This window comes from Xenopus laevis, chromosome 3L (genome assembly GCF_017654675.1).
Source record: "Xenopus laevis strain J_2021 chromosome 3L, Xenopus_laevis_v10.1, whole genome shotgun sequence".
Taxonomy (NCBI): domain Eukaryota; kingdom Metazoa; phylum Chordata; class Amphibia; order Anura; family Pipidae; genus Xenopus; species Xenopus laevis.
This window is the reverse complement of record NC_054375.1, coordinates 102,307,954-102,328,045: the sequence shown is the minus strand read 5'-3', so window position 1 is coordinate 102,328,045 and position 20,092 is coordinate 102,307,954. Positions and strand designations below refer to the sequence as shown.

At 36.8% G+C, this 20,092-nt stretch overlaps 1 protein-coding gene across 1 annotated transcript in view; it reads right to left on the bottom strand.

Annotated features, from left to right (window-relative positions):
* LOC108710294 (transient receptor potential cation channel subfamily M member 1-like) overlaps positions 1–20,092 on the bottom strand; it is an 80,528-nt gene that overhangs the window by 55,309 nt on the left and 5,127 nt on the right. The window lies entirely within an intron of this gene.

Sequence of the window (20,092 nt, the reverse complement as noted above, 5' to 3'; positions counted from 1 at the left end):
TTTTAAACAATACTGAAGAAGTCTTGGTTGCCCAGCAAAGACAGGTCTGTTAATTGGTTGGCTTGTCTTACATTGTATCAACAGTCTGAGTCACCAGGACAGAGAATAGAAACACTGCTTTCGATAGTAATACATGTACAAATAACTTATAAACCATAGAAAATGTGTAATAAATGTATATTGCAAAGTTGCTTAGAATTATGTTTTCTTGTATTAGACAAAACATTATTTTTGGGTTGCCATTTCCTATAAGCCATGCGTTTATCCACCTAACCAATATATAGTACAGTGATGGAGAGCCTTTGGCTGCGTTGTTATTTGTATTTCTGTAACACAGGGAATACCAGTTGCAGATACCTGCTGTAGAACCTTTAAACAGTACAAGGCATACATGTCAGGAAGCTACATCTGGCTTTATAATATGGTGGGAAAATGTGTTTATGCTCCATTAATTTACCAGCAACAGTCAGCCAAAGAGCACATTCAAAGCTCACAAAAATAACACAGATGGAAAATAAAGAAAAGACAGACAGAGCTAATATACCCATACAAAAGGTGCCTTTGTGGGTGACTGAGCAGTCACCATGGGATGGTTCAATTTTCTATGAGTTTGTTTAGTGAGATGACAGCACAATGGTTCTGTGAATCCAAACAAAAACAATGTGCCCTCGGATGTGCTCTGAGAAGTTCCTGACAGTGCTTGGAGCCATTGGCAGAGATGCTTTTAGTGCAGAAATGGTACATATTCTGGGACCCCAGTCTCAGAGGAGCCCTGTGCTATGAAAATAATCTTGGGCAAGTTACGGACTTGCTATTTTTACAAAGTACAATATTCGAGGGACATCTTTCGAATTTGTTGTAGAAATATCCAAACTGTTGGTGAATTATAACTTCCAACTAACCAAATAATTAAAAATATCTGTGAAGATGAAGCGAATTTAGTTATACAGCTGGAGCGATGGAATTCCGCAGCCCAGAGTAGGGCTCATTCTGCTGTTTACATCTTTTATGATAAAGATGCCTTCTAATAGCATAGACATTCACACCTGGGCCTCTGAAATACTCTGGATACAGGTACAAGCAGCGTCGGACCGGGATGCCTGGGGCCCACCAGATAACCTTTGGCCACAGACCTACTCTCCAAAATATTTTTCCTGTATTTGTCATTCACTTTCTTTATTCTTTTAATCACTTTTTCTGAAATATTATCATCAGTCTCTACCTCCATTTCTTCTCTATGTTCTTATATAGAAATGGGACAACTGCTGTTTTATAGGAATACAAGGCAAATAGTTGGGTGCGTAGAAGGGCCCACTGACACCTGGGCCCACAGGGAGTTTTCCTGGTATCCCGGTGGGCCAGTCCGACACTGGGTACAAGATGTTACATGATGTTTTTAGAAGATCCAAATGACAGAAAGTTCTCTTATCTGGAAAACTCCAGGTTCCAATCATTCTGGATAAGATTCTGCAATGGTGGTTTAGTAACTATTTACACCACCATCTATGATTAGAACAGCTAATCTGGTACTTCCTGTGAGCACTAATAGACACCCACAGAACTCTCCTTTTCAGATATACTGCAGATAATGTTAGTAAAGGTGGCCATAGATGTAAAGATTTTTAAAAGATCCGATCGTCATTGTGAGACCACAATTATCTTGAAACGATTGGACGAATTGTCCATCAACTCGAATTACCATTTGCCAGGAAAACAAAGGGGAGCTGACTGCTTGGCCCTGCAGACATAGATAGATTGCACTGGGACCGATAAAGATTTTTTAACCTGGCCGATCAATTTCCTGACAGATGTCGGATGAAAAATCGTAAGATGTACGATTGTTCGAATCCCACTAACCGCACAATAATTTCGAAGGATTGGTCAGACTTTGCTAAAATCGGTCGTTCGGCAAGAAAAATCTTTGCCTCTATAGGGAGCTTAAGACTCTTTAAATAATGATAATATATAAAGAACTGAAGCACTTGCCCAGTAAATAGGAAATAAGAAAAGTTTAAACTTTTCTGTATTCGTGTTTTGTTTTTTACACAAGCTGTTTTACAAAACTGCAAAAAGAAACAGGCTCTAAGTACCATGTTTTAGTCTAAAAGAAAGCTGAACCGCTTTGTCAGTTACATTAGTCTGAAAGAGAGGATATGAATAAACAAAGCTGAAAGAGGTTTCATTGTTCCTGGGGGCTAGGCATAAACTCAGAGTTCTTTCATTATTATGGCTATATTATATTATGCAAATCTCAGCTTTTATTCATCTTTGTCCCTTTATGAAGTATAATAGATCGCTCAGTTCTTTGCTGCAAAATACATTCCTTTTTAAGATTAATGCTGACTTTAGGAAACCTTTCTGAATGACGTTCAGCTACAGCAGAGCAATATGCGGTCTGCTGTTACATAGATTTTACCTAGTGTCTGCTTGTCATTGTACGTGTATATTTATTACAATGCAGAAAAAGTAGAAATTTCTTCTTTACCGGCATTGTAAGAAATATTTACTCACAAGCAGACACTAGACAAAATTTATGTAACAGCAGACAGCAGTAGCTTGTTTGTGCAAAAACAACATCATTTAGAAAGGTTCATCAGTAGAAAGAATTTACTATGAAAATCAGGCTATATAACATATTCATATTGCTCTTCTGTACCTAAGCCATTGTACTATTGTCATCATGCTTATAACTTTTTTTTTGCTATGGAGATGTCTAAACCCTGTTTGACCATTTCTCAAAGAAAAATAATTTAAAAAAATAAGTTCATCTTAATTTTAACTTCGATTATGACGTAGGCAGACATATTCTGAGACAATCTGTGGTAGGTCTACAGTTTTTGCTTTCTGTGGTTTTGGAATTTTTTCCAGCAGCCAATTCCAGTCTGGTTGCTAGAGTCCGATTTATCCTAGCAACCTGGAAGTGGTTTGATAGAATACAAGCAGGAGATGGCTTGAATCGAACGATAAATAATACAAAGTAACAAATAATATGTAGGCCTAACAATGCAATGTCAACCATTTTAGCATCCCGCCATGTACTCAATCCCATAGAAAGGCATTCCTATAATATGTCATATAGTACTATTCTAATTAAAGACAGTGTTAGGAAAGGTTAGTATTTCCTGATGCTTGTTTTCACTGTGCCTTCTCCTGTTTGGTGATCATGGTCAGGGAGACAGAAACAGGATTGAAGATGGGGACCACCAACCAAACAAGGAACTTTTAGCTGCAAGAACTTATGTAGCTGGTGAGAGGGATGGAGGCTAACAGTTAAAAATACACAGTGGGGTTATGTCCTCCTTTAAATACAAGAATCAGTGAAATATGAATTCTATTAATTACACAAGATATAGCAATCCACTTTTAAAGTCAGTCAATGCAGTGCCCATCACCACCCCCTTTTCACATAGAATTCCAAAGTCTGGCTACTGCTACTTTTGATAGGTGGATACTCTTGATTGAGTAAACAGGTATTGGCCTGGAATACATTATATCTATAAATATTTTTACAGTCATGGGATCCCTTCTGCTTCAAATTACAGGATGCCTATCTCCCATAAATGATATTTTAAGAAAATAATATTTTAAAACAAAAACATTTTACTTTTTCCCTGTAGTGGTAACAAAGCTGCATGAATCCATATTGGTGGCAAAACAATCCCATTGGGTTGACGTAAATTTTTTTCAGCCTTAAGGTATGTCCATCAAAATTATAGAAAGATTCCTTGTCCAAATACGCCAGATCCCAAGCATTCCAGACAGTGGCGTAACTATAGAGGAAGCAGACCCAGCAGTCTCAGGGGGGCCCAGGGAACAGGGGGCCAGACTGTGGGGTCTACTTCCTCTATAGGTAATAAAAAAAACCCTCCTCCCTCTTTCTTACCGAGGAAGGGGGAAGCAAGTTAGGCGGGAGTGGGAGGAGTCGGGTGAGACGTGGGCGGAGTGGAGGTAGTAAGTGGGCAGGGCAGAGGCAGGGCAGAGGGAGGATAGAGATCGGAGTGCGCCGGGCCCTCTGATTATTTTTCTGCAAGGGGGGGCTCTGCACTCTAGTTACGCCACTGATTCCAGATATAGTTTTTTTCTTATTCTATAGCATCTTCTGCCTCTAGAAAAGACACAGGCATGGAATCTGTAATCCAGAATGCTTGGGATTGGGGGTTCTTTTGTTGCTGTTTATCCAGATAATAACAAGAAAAAAATCCCAACCCATCCCCTGAGATATACAGTATAATTGGATCAAAACACTTCTCATGGTTGCATTATGTGTAACCCTGAATAACCTGCTTTTCCAAGCCTTTTTCCAAGTCAATAGAGCTTTCCCTGACTGAAGAACCTTGAAGGCATATATAATAGGTACATAAGTAGGTAATTACATAGGTAATATCTGCAGGTCGTCACGAGTGCCAACGATGGGGATTTTAAAGAAGCGAAAAGAAAACAACTGCCAATTTAACAGTTTCAGTTAGTCTTCAACCAAGACTTTATTTTGGAAATCACTTTTGCCTTTCAACCGACTGAGTTTGAAATCTATTATACAGTATGTCACATCAGAATAAATGCTGTAGGAATAAATGTAACTGTACCGCAGGTGATCATGATGATCCATTCTAATCAGCATTGCAAGCTGACTCACAGGTTCAGAACCACTCAACTGCCATAGCTGACCTTATGGTAGATTAGGTTATAGTATACAAAGTAACTGAATATAACACATTGAACAGAAGTTTCACTTCATCCGCTTCCCAATGAGTCTCATGCCATGTGAAAAGCATGAGATCAGGGTTATGATGTATAGGCTTGCTGTCAAGACATTGAGACTATTGTTTCCCCCAACTAATATGGCTTTTGCGCTACATGCAGTCACTTAGTAGTGTATGACTGAAATTACACTAGTGCTTTAAGCAGTCTTGTGCATTTATTCGCCATGCATTTTCATAAATATCTTCTTTCAATATGATCCTCTCAAACTACTGTTGTGCTCTGGGGGTCTAGAGTAGAGAATCAAAGCATGAGAGCACGTTAGTGTCCCACTATTTTTTATGCTCAGAAATAGCAAATACTTTCATGTATAATATATAAAGATGTTTGTTGGCAGAACATGAAGACTGTGTGTCCCATCTCCTCTGATCAGTTAGATTATTTCATGTCCGTGGTTTATATTCAGCATAGTCTTGTGGTTATCTCAGAAATGTTTCAATATCTAATTGTTTCTACTTAGAAAACTACTCTATATAGCACCTCTCTCGTTCAGTGATTCTTGTTTGCATTACACCAGTGCGCTTTAATATGTTTACATATAAAATTTGTGAGTTTTCACAAATTCTATTTGTAGTTGTATTTGTTTTTTATCACCAAAAAAGGAGGCATTTTCCTTTATTATATTAAACGTAAGGTTTTACACAAAAAAGGACACTTTTCAGTATAGTGTATGTAACAAACATATGAGACTATAGCAGACTGGTCCACTGGCTGAATAACTAAGAAATCTTATTTTTGTAATGTACCTCAGCCACAATTAGGGCACATTTTAAATGGATCAATAAAGCTGCATTTGTTATATCAAGCTTGGTTTCACCGTGGATCGTGTTCCGGTAGTACAATCCCTATTGCTATGCATCAACGTTGAGTGTTTGTTGCCGTAACCAGAGCGGTGAAGTGGAATTGACCGGTGAGCTGATGTTTTTTGCTCTCTCTCCTCTGCAATTAGTGTTTGCCCTTGCTCTTTAAAATTAGGGTACAAGTAGGGTAAAATAATCCCAAGGAAAAGTATTCTACTTGCTGGTTTTTTTCTTACTTCTGCTCAGTTCTCCTAGCTGCAGATGCTAGTAACCCACTTACTGGTCCTACCTCCTGGACAGAGATCACCCTCACAGTAACTCCAGTTTTCTAGATGATTACTCATAAATTCCAAAACCTGTAATGGCTTCTTCAGTCTAAAGCTGGCCACAGACGCAAAGATCCAATCGTACGAATCAACATACGATCGGACTTCCCCATCTCCCGGCCTGCCACTAACCATTCCGATCAAATAAAGTACAAAAGAACAGATCAGCCGATGTTCTGCCCCTGACAGCAATCGTACGAAAGTTATGTCCGACAAAACCTAGTTACAGTCTCCCTCTGAAAATCGTACGATCGAGATATTACCCTCAGCCGACAGAAATCTTTTAACCTATCTGATCGACCAAATGACCGATCTCTTGCCGGACGAAAAATTTCTGAACTCTCCTCACACGGTCCGAAAATCCTCGATTCGTACGATCAGATCTTTGCGTCTATGGCCAGCTTTAGGGGCAGATTCAATAAAGGCTGAAGTGGCTAACGCTAGCGACTTTTTGGCAGCATTGCCCCCTGCAGGGACACCGGCTATTCACTAACAGGCACAGGCAAGTGAATGGGACCAACGCTAGCGTTCATTCACACACTATCGCCAGACGACTTTTCGCTATGGCAAATGATTCTTACTCTGCAAATTCACTAAAGTGCAGACTCTACTGAACGTTACTTCTTTCGTTGACTTCACCACCTCCGACCAGGCGAAGTGCTAAAAAGAAGCTCAATCTTCTGTCACTTACATCATGTCTTGTGTGCCGAAAATGCATTAAAGTTCAAAAAACGCTGCTGACTTTTACTTGGGAGTGCCTGCAAAAGTCCTAACAAACTTTTTTTGGGGAACCCGTTTTCTCCAGACATTTCCTAACATATGGAACATTCATTTTACAGTGGGCTTATGTGTAGGGCATTATATACATTTTCTTGTCTTTATTAAGGTTCCCTGGACATTTGTAATAAAAAGTGGTATCTTCAAGCATTTGCACCGACATTTATAATAAAGACCTCCATACAACTTTTAATTACCCACCATATGAAAATAGACCTAAGCTAGGCACAAGTAAACACTAGTGCATCTTCGCTATGAAATGCTCGCACTGCCAAAGAAACAATAGCGAAAAGTCGCCAGCGTTCATCGTCCATGTCGCAACTTGACATATTAGTGAATTAGCGTAGTGGTAGCAAATTTGCGCCTGGAGAAGTAGTGCGATGTGTGTGAATCGGTTGCTGGCAACAATTTGCCCTTTAGTGAATCGACATAGACGTATCGATAATATCATATAAAAACATTTTTGTACAATATTGGGTGAGTGCATGGTGGGAGACGAGCCGATCTATATCAGCAGAAGACTTGGATCTTCCAATCACTGTACAGGATAGATAATATAATACTGTACACAATCCAAAACAGAAAACTCACCAAGTGCACAGAAAGGCTAGGCACAAAAGTATAATTAAAAGTGAAAAAAACCTTTTTTAAACTTTCATCTCTCATCTGTGCCATACCATTCTAAAATGTTGTGGGAGCCCACGTCAAAATGTAAACAAACAGTTATGGACCCTCACATTCTGATTATACTGTAAACAGACTCATAATAAAACTATAAATCCCATTTGCGGAACATCCAGAAATTGTGATACCCATGAATACTGGGTTCCTAGCACAGGAGCTTAGAACATAACATTTAGCCCATTTGCATGTTGCAGTTTCACATTAATTATGTCCAGTAGTTCAGGATTTTAATAAAAGCTACATTTAAATGATTGATATGCTAGTAATCGTTTTGCACCCTGATACAAAGGAAACATTTAGTAAAACAATGCATGATATTATCTCTCTTTTTTGTGCTTTAAAAGAATTTGTTTACCCTTTTCAAATATTATACTGTTTATGATCACCCTTTTGAAACATTATACTTACAAATATTCCCCCCTATCTGACCGATCTTTTATGCTCTGCACATCTCCATGTCTCTACATTGTGTAAAATCATTTGAACATGCTCTGGGCATTCTGCACAAGCCAAGACAGTGCTTTGGGGCAGAAGGGACATGGAGGAGGTTGTGGTGATAGGAAGTTACAGTAGAGGATTTTCTCACAGCTCTGTAATACAGCAGACCAGTGATGGAGTTACATATGATGGAATAAAAGATCCTGTACCAGATAAATCTGTGGGAAGTATAGGTGTTTGGAAGGGCCTCCATCCCTGCATAAGCTTTCAACCCTGATTGAGATCATGCAATGAAGAATTGAGACTGTTCTGAGAGCAATGAATGCAAAACAATATTAGAAAGGCATCCCTAATATATATTTATACTCACACATTATAGTAAACCAAACAAGGTGCTTGGTTAGTAATGCTTGTCAATGTTGTAATCATTTAAATACCCACTATGAATCTTTTTCTTGTCGAGGGGCCTATTTAGGACCTGAGGCCCAGGAAGAAAAAAACTCTCTACACTGCACTAAAATCATCCCTGTAATTAGTAGCATTTGAGTGATCATACAGTGTAGCCATGATTATTCTCCTATGACATTTTACACAAGTTTGTTCAAGGGAGGTTAGGAGACCTACATAGTGAGATTAAGAGCAAGCAATTTCTAGCTTGTATAAACCAGGTTTATCTTTCAATAAATGGAAAATAAATCCTACTTATGTACAGTTTATATTTTCCTTTTGATAGACAGATAAAAATAAAATAATGCAACATATGTTATATTTATTAAACATTAGTGAATCGCTAACCAAGTTCCTCTGAACAGCCCATTAAAGCATACTGATATCTTGAGGACGACTGAAACTCTTTTAACCAGCACCCAACACTAGGGGGTTATTTATCAAAGGATGAGTTGATAGTAGCCTTCATGACGGTCAGGGGTTTTTTGGTGGGTTTTGTTTGAAAACTTGATTAATTCGAGCAATTAAGAGTTTTTGGGGTCCTTACCCTGAATTCCTTGATTGTAGTTTTTCCATTCAAGTTTTTTCTTAAATTAGAAACCATTTGAGTTGTGAGTTCATTCAATGTATAAAAAACCTCACAAACTCGACCGTTGATAAATAACCCCAAGGTCTTGTATGAACGATTACAAGTGAAACAGAGCAACATACATTTATTGCAAAATTAGTTGTTTCAGAAAAAAACATATTATTCATTCATCAAACCCCCACATTTATTTCCAGATTAAGAAAAGTGAGAATCTTTTTACATATATGGCAAAAATGGGTCAAGCACTCACAGTAATATTGTCCATAAAAGGTTAAGGCTCTGCTACAGTACAGTAGACCTGCTCTAACTACATTTCTATTTAAGGTAACTGACATACAGACTGATTAACAGGCCAAGATTCAGCCCCAAGTGTTGGACATTCTATAATTTCAGTGCATAATAGCACTCTCCTTGTGACAGACAAATCCCGGGCATGTGGTTTCATAAACATGTGGTAAAAAATAGTCCTAAAATATTTAAATATTTTCAACAGCTTTACTTCTAGACAATAGCATACAAGAGGCATATTATTCCAACAGAAACCCTATTCAATGCAAAAGTAACTTAATGCAATTACCCACAGACTTTTACCCAGCGGATAGGAAAGAAGAACTTATGATTTTTACATATGCTGCCAAAAGATATGAATAAGAATCACCAGCCAAGTTTAAAAGTTGAAAAGGACAAAAAAGTGTTAGTAGCCCATTCCTAGGCATTTACAGGTATGAGATTCTTAATCCAGAAACCGGTTATTCAGAAAGCTATGAATTACGGGAATTCCATCTTCCATAGCCTTCATTCTTATCAAATAATTCTAATTTTTTCAAAAGTGTTTATTTTTCTCTGTACTTGATGGTAACTAAGCTGCATGAATCCATAATGGTTGAAAAACAATCATTCAAACAAACATTGCACTTTGGTAGCTTTAATTTGGCGAAGTATGAAGGCTAAATTTTTTTTAAAGAGACAGCACTTCGATTATCGAATGGTCGAATTGATTTTTACTTTGATCATTTGAATCTAAGTCGAATGATTGAATATAGCCTATTCTATGGTCGAAGAACCCATAAATTTACTTTGAAATTCGAACTTTTTGAAATTCGAACCATTCACTCAAGCTTAGTAAATCTGCCACTTGATTCAGGTAAATGCAAACAGTATTCTAAAACTATTGAGTTAAATGTCACAGAGCTCTGATATTTATGTCAAATCCAATTGTATTGAGGACTACTTTTTCTTAATATTTAATATTATAATATAATATTATATATATATAATATAATATTTTATATAAATATATTGAACTTTAGCACTAATGATACAGGCCTTCAAAGATGACTATCTTGGATTTGTTAGGATTGTCTGCACATGCTCAGTGTGCTTTGAGCAGCTTTTGCGATGGGGTGGTTCACCTTTAAGAAAACTTTCAATATGCTATAGAATGGTCAATTCTAATCAACTTTTCAATTGGTCTTCATTATTTATTTTGTTTAATTTTTTAATCATATGCCTTCTTCTTCTGACTCTTTCCATTCATTTCCTATTCATATTCCAGTCTCTTATTCAAATCAATGCATGGTTGCACATCACTCTCTACATCATACTAAAAGTTAATTCAAAGGTGAACAATCCCTTTAAGGGTCGTCACAAATGATCAAGCAGGTTTGACTGTCATATAATCTGATGCTGCATGTCTGATTATTACATTCTGATAAAGTACAGCATTTCTAGCCTACTTCTTAAGCTTTTGTTGTCCTTTAACATCTCTGTTTTTTTTATTGGAAATGTATAATTCATTTTTGTATTCCAAACACTGCAGAGTAAAAAGCTCAGCAGATCTAGGCTCCTATGCTTTAGGGCTGGGACACACTGGGCGATTTGGGGAGATTTAGTCGCCTGGCGACTAATCGCCGCGACTTTCCACGACCAATCTTCCCCGAATGCTTCCCCTCTCTCTGCGCCTGGCTAAAATGAAAAATCGCCTGCGCTAATCACACGCGGCGATTCGTTTTCCGAAGTCGCCCAAAGTTTCCTCGTGAGGCAACTTCGGGGCGACTTCTGAAAAAGAATCGCTGCGTGTGATTAGCGCAGGCGATTTTTCATTTTAGCCAGGCGCAGAGAGAGGGGAAGCATTCGGGGAGAAAAGTCGCTGCGATTAGTCGCCAGGCGACTAAATCTCCCCAAATCGCCCAGTGTGTCCCTACCCTTAAATGGGCTTTCAGCTTCTTGAAGGTGTGCAATAAGGAAGTGAATAATCTGGTTAGGATCACTGACACTGGTAACCAATTACTGTTGCTTTGTGATGCTAAAAGGTTATTGTTACTTTTTATTGCTTATCTTTCTGTCCAAAAACTCTTATATTTATTTAAAAAATTGTCTTGTAAGTAAGTGGCACCCTTGCAACCAGATAGTAGAGCATTGCAGAACAAAATGTTAATGCTACATCATATTAATAGTTAATTTCTAAGATAAACTATACCATTAAAGCACCAGTAACAGCAAAAAACATTTTATATCAAAAAGTGATTTATATGCATTTAACCATTGCTCTGCACCAATAAAAATTGTGCATTTGCTTCAGAAACATTGCTATAGTTTATATAAATAAACTACTGTATAGCCCTTGGGGCGGCAATTCACATTACATGTGGCAACAAGACAATTTTGTAATGGGTTTAGTTCTTACACAGGAAGATAAACTCAAATGCCATTTATGGCTCTCTACAGCACTACAGAATAAATGCCTCTCTAATGTAAAATACAATGTTTATTGCCAAGAATCGGTTTATTTGCATGTACTGTATCAACAAATGTATGCTTTAAAGGAGAACTAAACTCTAAAAATTAATATGACTAAAAATGCCATGTTTTATATACTGAACTTATTGTACCAGTTTAAAGTTGCAGCATCGCAATAGCAGCAATGATCCAGGACTTCAAACTTGTCACAGGGGGTCACCATCTTGGAAAGTGTCTGTGACACTCACATGCTCAGTGGGCTCTGAGCAGCTGTTGAGAAGCTAAGCTTAGGGGTCGTCACAAATTATCAAGAGGAAAATTAGGTTGGCCTGTAATATAAACTTATGCTATAGGGTTTATTATTAAATGCTGATGTTAGTTGCACTGGTTTCTGTGCTGCCATGTACTTATTATCTGTATTAATTACCAATCAGCCTTATATTGTGACATTTATATTCTATATGTACTGTATATTGTGAGTCAGTCCCTAAGCCCTGTAAGTGACAGCAGCACAGAGCATGTGCAGTGAATTAGTAGAAAAGAAGATGGGGAACTACTGGGGCATCTTTGCAGACACAGATCTTCACTGCTAAAGGGCTGTGGTTGCCTTGGGCTGGTACAAAAGCCCAAAACATAATGTACAAAATTTCTAGTCTACTTCTTTTGTTAAGCTTTAGTTCTCCTTTAAATATAAAAGGCAATACTTTAATTTGTAGACTGTACTGGTCCTTTAAAGACAACAGTTTCAAATTAATGGGATTATTTAATACATTTTCAAATGGGAATTATGGCAACTAATCAGCTGGATGTATTTAGGTCCAGTGCATCGTAGGCACCAGACTGTACTGTGCTTCCCCCGCAGTGTGTGAAATGAGATCACATGAGTATGAATGTCACTCCCAGTGCTCAAACACTGGGCCCTGTTTCCTGGCACCAAAGGATTTCAGTGCTAAGTCTCTGCAGTGGGTGTTGTTTTTTTGTTTTATTTTGAAAAACATTTTCAAATATATCGGCACCCGAGGGCCACCCTAAGCAGAGGCCCTAGGGTGCCTATATATATGGAGGAGCACTCACCAAACAAAAACACAGCATGCCTGAGTGCAGGTAAAATGTGTACAAAATAGCAAAAAAAAATACCATATTCAACAGGCTCAGTTACAGTAACTGATTAACAAATTTGAACTTTTATATGCCAAGCTTTGACCAAGCACCCACCATTGGACTACGTATGAGTGCAGGTACTTTTTGAAACATTATATATATATATATATATATATATATATATATATATATATATATATATATATATCCCTGCCAATCAGCAGGAAGCATTTATTGGTCACTTGTTTAAAAGCAAACATCTCAGTGGGTGCTATGGGTTACTACATCTGGGCAAACATATATGTATGTATGGGGGAAAAACTTTTGACAACATTTCTGTAATGTCACAGCTGTAGTGGAGCAAAGAAAACATTGCATGCGGGTCACATTTTCCAGTTCTAAACACAAACACCACTTGATACAAGGTTCTAACAAGATTTTTTAGAATAACAGCACCACCTAGCAGCTACTGTTCCCTGTGCAAGGGACCTCTCTGTAATTTCCCTCAAACACAAAAACTGCTATTGGCCATACTCCTTATAATAGAGAGGAATGAAAAGTTTGCACCTGGCTAGAACAGGATGCTGTTACGATTAAGACAATCACTATACAGGTATGAGATCCATTATCCAGAAACCCATTATCCAGAAAGCCATCTCCCATAGACTCCATTATAATCAAATGAAAGAAAAATGATTTTTCCTGTAATAATACTTGATCCCAACTAAGATATAATTAATCTTTACTAAAGGGAAAACAATCCTATTGGATTTAATAAATATATAAATGATTTTTAGCAGACTTATGGTATGGTGATCTAAATTACAGAACGAGCATTATGGATAACAGGTCCCATACCAGCTTTTGAATCTGAACTAAATGCTAAGGATCAATTGCAATCTTAATGAATAGTTATGTCCCATGTGACCCCTTAAAGTCACTGACTAACTCAGATCTATTTACACAGTTTTTATGTTTACACTGAACTGTTTTTAATTTTGAAAAAATGCTTTCCTTTATCTCTGTAATAGTAAAACCGCAGCTTGTACTTGATGGTAAATAAGTTGCATGGATCCATATTGGTGGCAAAACAATCCTATTGGGTTTTTGTTATTATTATTACTTATAAAAGTAAGTTTATATTTATAAAAAATTTTTTTTTAGCAAACTTAAGGTACAGTGATCAAAATTGTGGAAAGATCTCGTATCTGAAAAACCCCTGGTCTCAAGCATTCCCAATAATAGCGTTTATACTTGTATGTAGAAAATGTTCCAGTTAGCACTTTAGCAATTACATTTTTTAGTCATTTTAGAGAGTCTAAAATGAGCCATGTTTATGAAAGGAGGCTTAAAAGCTTCTTTTCATCTGTATTAACGCAAGACCAGCACTGTAGCAATTAATTCCCTGTACAGGTGGCCTCACTAACCAGGGTGTGCTTGGGTCCAACATTGTAAAGTTGCAGCACAGGGTTCTGAACGGAATGGAGCACTATATCCTAGAGCAGTACTTTGATAGCTACCATGGAAACTTCCTTGCACCGGTATTGATTCTCTCTGTAAAAAAAACACCCTTTGCCCCAAAAACTGTGAGGTCACAGCACTCTGCGTCATCCATTCACTGTCAGGGTTTTAAAAAGTTGCAGATTGTTGGCAAAATGTGTTTCGTTTTGTTGCAATACTAAAATGATACTGTGCATAAAACTTCACTAAAGCATGATTTTTGCAAAATATTATAAAAGTATTAAATTTTTCTGGATATAGAGATCAATTTATGCACTAATCAATCGTTATACATTTTAATATACAGGTATGGGCTCCCTTATCTGGAAACATTTATTTTAATCTTAATCTTTTCATCTTAAAAAGTACCTTGCACTTAATGGTGACTAAGCAGCATGAATCCATACTGGTAACAAAACAATCCTGTTGAGTTTATTTACATGTTTAAATGATTTTTAGCAGACCTGAGGTATGGTGATCCAAATTAAGGAAAAGTCACTTATGTGGGAAAAAAACCTATATTCCGAGCATTCTGGCTAATAGATTCTATACTGTACTAACAAATCTCAGTTAGGTTATGTAAAGAATTAGAAAAACTGTAATTTCTTGTATGTTGAATTTTGAATGTTGTGCATATTAGAAACTGTATCTAATTGTTACTGTTTACATCAAAAGAATTGCTATTATACATGCATTTCACTACCGCTATGATAAATTAATTTAGTGTATTCCCTATGTTTTTGTACTTTTACTGTTTACTGCTTCGCTCATAAATGTTTTTTATTATTTGATACAAGTGTATCTCCACCTATTTTTGGATAAGTATAGAATGGTGTATGGCCTCTCCCACAGTACTTACATGCTCCACTTATAGCATTGCAAGTATCACAGGTCATACATTTTTATGCCTTAAAAAGATAGCAGTAAGTAAATGTTGTTTTAATTTGTTTTATATTAATTAGTTAATGGGTTAATTCTCTTAGTTAATGGGTTAATTCTCCTCTGACAGAGAATAATACCTTTCAAAGTCATAGCCATCTGTACACCATTTAAAGGCTTATTAAAAAGAGCAATGATTATGCTGAGCAGTGGTTCAGTCTGTTCCTGATACTGTCTTTTAGATGACAGCAAAGTGTATGGTGATTAGAGGGATGAGAAAATTACATTTAACAGAAAATATTTTTTTACATGATATAATAAACTATGTAATATAATAACTTTAAATCAATGGAAAAAGCAGTACAGGTATGGGATCCATTATCTGGAAACCCATTATCCAGAAAGCTCCGACTTACGGAAAGGCTGTCTGCCACAGACTCTATTTTAATCAAATAATTAAAATTTTAAAAATGATTTCCTTTTCCTTTGTAATAATAAATCAGTAGCTAGTATTTGATTCAAACTAAGATATAATAAATCTATATCAGTGACAAAACAATACTACTGTTTTTTTTAATGTTTAAAATTTTTTTTAGTAGACAAACCAAATTGCAGAAAGATCCCTTATCTGGAAAACCCCAGGTTCTGAGCATTCTTGATAATAGGTCCCATACCTGTATTAGTTCAAAGAATCCATTTGGTACCACTATCAGAATTAGGGCATAACAGAATAAGCGGTTATACAGGAGCTGATCCCACATCGTTTAGATCATGTAATAAACGGATGATGGGATTTGTTCTAATCTGGGCCCATTGGGGCTTGGGTTTATTGGGAGATCCTTTGGTGACCTAGCAGGCTAGTTCAGCCAACCATTAATTGATATGCCTTAGGCTTAATATCACTCTGCTTGCTAAAACTCTATTTGAGGATAGAATAAAATTGTTTTTCTGACTTGGTACACTATGGGGCACATTTACTAAGCTCGAGTGAAGGATTAGAATAGTGAAGAAGATCATCGAATTGGCTACTTCAACCTTCGACTTCTCTATAACATAAATAGCATTGCTTAACTTTTTGGCTCAAACCTAGACAGGGCACTATCTGCAAGGAGTTTGAATATTCTCCCCATGTCTGTATTGGTTTCCTCTTGATAAAATGGAATATAGTGTATGATTTCCATAGGGACTTTAGAGTGTAGACTCAACTGGGGCTAATATAAACGATGCATAAATGTGCCTAAATAAAGGATAATAATAATGAACTTGCACTGATGTATTCTGAGCAGCATTCAGATGAAGCTCCAATGCATAATGACTTGCAGTGAAATCCCATACTTAAGTATGCAAACAGGAAAATTCTAATCCATGTCCTGTCAAAGAAATACTTATATATTACTTAAATATCACTGTATAAAACAGATCAGCTTTGCCTCAATCTTTCTCTTTGTGTAATCCCATATAGTAATGCATCTCTAATTTTAGGGAAAATTTCTGTCAAACTTACTAAAGCTTGCCATAAACTAGAAGCGTTGCTTGGTGACCTTTATACCTAATTTGGTTAAAGGGGCTGTTCAGCTTTGAGATAACTTTTAGTATGATGTAAAGAGTAATATTCTGAGACAATTTGTAATTGTTTTTTATTATTTAAGGTTTGTGAGTTATTTAGCTTTTTATTTTGCAGCTCTTCAATTTGCCTTTTAAGCAATCTGATAGCTAGGGCCCAAATTAGCCTAGCAACCATGCATTGATTTGAATAAGAAACTGGAATATGAATAGGAGAGGCCTGAATAGAAAGATGAGTGATAAATAGTAGTAATAATATTACATTTGTAGCCTTACAGAGTATTTGTTTTTTAGACAGAGTCAGCGATGCCCATTTGAGAGTTAGAAAGAGTCAGAAGAAAAAAGCAAATAATTATAAAACTATAAAAATAAATACTAAAAAAACAATTGAAAAGTTGCTTAGAATCGGCTATTATATAACATACTTTAAAGGGGTGGTTCACCTTTGAGATAACGTTTAGTATGATGTAGAGAGTGATATTCTGAGACAATTTGCAATTTGTTTCCATTTTTATTATTTGTGGTTTTTGAGTTATTTACCTTTTTATTCAACAGCTCTCCAGTTTGCATTTTAAGCAATCTAGTAACTAGGGTTCAAATTACTCTAGCAACCATGCATTGATTTGAATAAGAGACTGGAATATGAAAAGGAGAGGCCTGAATAGAAGTATCAGTAATAAAAAGTAACAATAACTATACTATATTTGTAGCCTTAGAGAAAATTAGTTTTTTAGAAGGGAGTCAGCGACGCCCATTTGAAACCTGCAAAGAGTCAGAAGAAAAAGGCAACTAACTATAAAACTATAAAAAATAAATATTGAAAACCAATTGAAAAGTTGCTTAGAATTGATAATAAAAATAATAAAAGTTACCTTAAAGGTGAACCACCCCTTTAAGGGTAGGACTACACGGACGTTTTTGGCGCGATCCAACGAGCTGTGACAAAACGCATGCGGCAAATCTCATGCGACTGAAATAAGGTATGAGATAGAAATGTCAGATGAAGTTGCATCGTTGATTCGACGCGACGCGATTGTCGGATGCAGACGCGTGTCGCGTCGGATCCATGGTTCATGGTCGTGGTACATGTATAGCCAGGTTTATTTAGTATGTATACACAACCAATAATCCAAATTGATCACGTGACATAATGGCAAAAGTTATTTGTTTATTTAATGACTTTACTCTGATGTGATCTCACATGAGATGGTTATCCAAACATAAAAAAAAACAGACTTGCCCGTGGCCCCAAAAATACATGAAACTGGATCAGTTCAAAGCTTCCACATTGTCATTATATTCTGACATTGTATCAGAAGGCATTGGGGGCTGATGAATATGGCTTTCTACTATATCTGAACTCTAGCCAATGCCATTCAATATGATATACAAAACACATAATTGCCTATTATTGTAAAATGACAGCCTTTGGCCTACTATATTTTCCCACCCTATACAAAGCATATACAAAGCTGCCAATGCATGTACCTTCAAAGAGAGTTGCTGAGGCTGCAGAAAAGATTACATAGACTCAAGTTGATGAGAATCACTAAAGGTACTAGAAAAAATGTCTCCATTGCACAAAAACTGAACTGTAATATGGACTACTCTTCTGGTCTACAAGATTGCTTGCGTACCAACGATGATTCTGATCTGAGATCTGATCTGTATGTAAAACTGTCCATAAAAACAGAAATATGCTCAGGCAACATGGCCTCACTTCACATATATTACAGGTATGTGACTTGTTATCCAGAATGCTTGTGACCTAGGGTTTCTGTGGATTGGATCTTCATAACTTGAGTCTACTAGAAAATCTTTTAAACATTAAATAAACCCAATAGGCTGGTTTTGCTTCCAATAAAGATTAAAAGTAGTTTGGATCAAGTACAAGGTACTATTTTATTAAGAAATAATTTTTAAAAAATTGGATTATTTGGATAAAATGGAGTATATGGGAGATGGCCTTCCCGTAATTCAGAGCTTTCTAGATTACAGGTTTCCTGATAACAGATCCCATACTTGTAATACATATGGGCTCCACAATAACTGGTTTTGTACTGCCAGGTGACTACCGTCTGTCCAGAAATAAATCGTATCTGCTGATGCCTCTGAACTGACACAATACATCTTAATTATTAACAAGGTAAATGTACCGTACCTTTTAAAAGCTAACCCTGGTACAATAACTATAAGACTTAGAATCAGAATCCAAAAAAGCTAAAATGAAATCACAGTTCATTTCAACTTGACCAGTATTAAGAAAATAGGTCACTGATGATATAGAAAATTCAGAATATGTACAAATGAACGTTAAACTCCAAATCTGAAAATGGGTCATTTACAAACAAGGCTTTTAGCAGGAGAAAATAATTTATTGTGATATGTGTTGAAAGGCAGTTTCCAGGAAGCTGACACATAAGCAGTGATTATGTGAACTCACATTACCTGCTACATAAGCTCAGAGAGCACTAAAGACGTGCCCAGTGTCACTAGAGCTACAACACTCTCTGTAGGTAAAGGTTTTAACCATCTATCTATTAATCACATGAAAGCAGATATTAAGGAATATTAATCCACACCAGCTGCTAGCTCTTTGGCCGTGCCATTATCAGAGATTAATCTTTGGCTGCCTTTTCCCTGCTGTCTCTAAGTACACATCAACATTTTGCATAACATCCAGATGAAATCTTTCTGAGCGACACCAGAACATCACGTACTGAAAAACGTAATGGTTACTACTGATAGTGGTTAATACGGATGCATGAGAAGGTCTCTACAGGCACAAATTTCTGATGTCTGATGATTTAGGGTGCTATATAAGAGACAGGGGGAACTATTTAATTAATATCAACAACATACAGCAAGCAATTGCTTTGCATTATTCTTACTGCATTAGACTAATAAATGCTAATTGTTGATTGGTTGCTGTAGGATACTGGGTCAGGGCAAGCTTTACCAGTTATTACCCTAAACAGTCACACCCACATTTTTATGATGGTGATATACAAATACATCTGTGGAGGCCTTGATTAATCATGGGGCCCTACAATTCCTTGAAGAACCACAACAAGCCCTTGTTGCTGATCAAGGAGCAAGGGTTGGTTAATCTGGGATACTAGACCTTTAAAGTTCTTAAGAGTCTAAGTGTTGCTAATAAACAACCCCCCAGTTCAGTAAGAGTAATAAAAAGGCCAAGCTGAGTACAGTGTGGGCATAGAAGCCCAGTTGTTGCTTCACCTCTTCTAGGAATGCTAGCTACAGGCTTCAATCTCCAAGGCTCCTATTATATTGCCTATTCATACATTGCTTTTCACAGACTCAAATAAGTCTGCTCTCGACTTATCAAAGTTGTTGGGGGTAAGCAAATACCCAATAGTGGCAGCGCACACCAGGAAACTACAAGTCAACAGCTTGAATCAATAAATGTTAATTTTTATTAATACATCTGGTAAAAACAGTGCCTGAGGTCTGACGCATTCCGTGTCTAT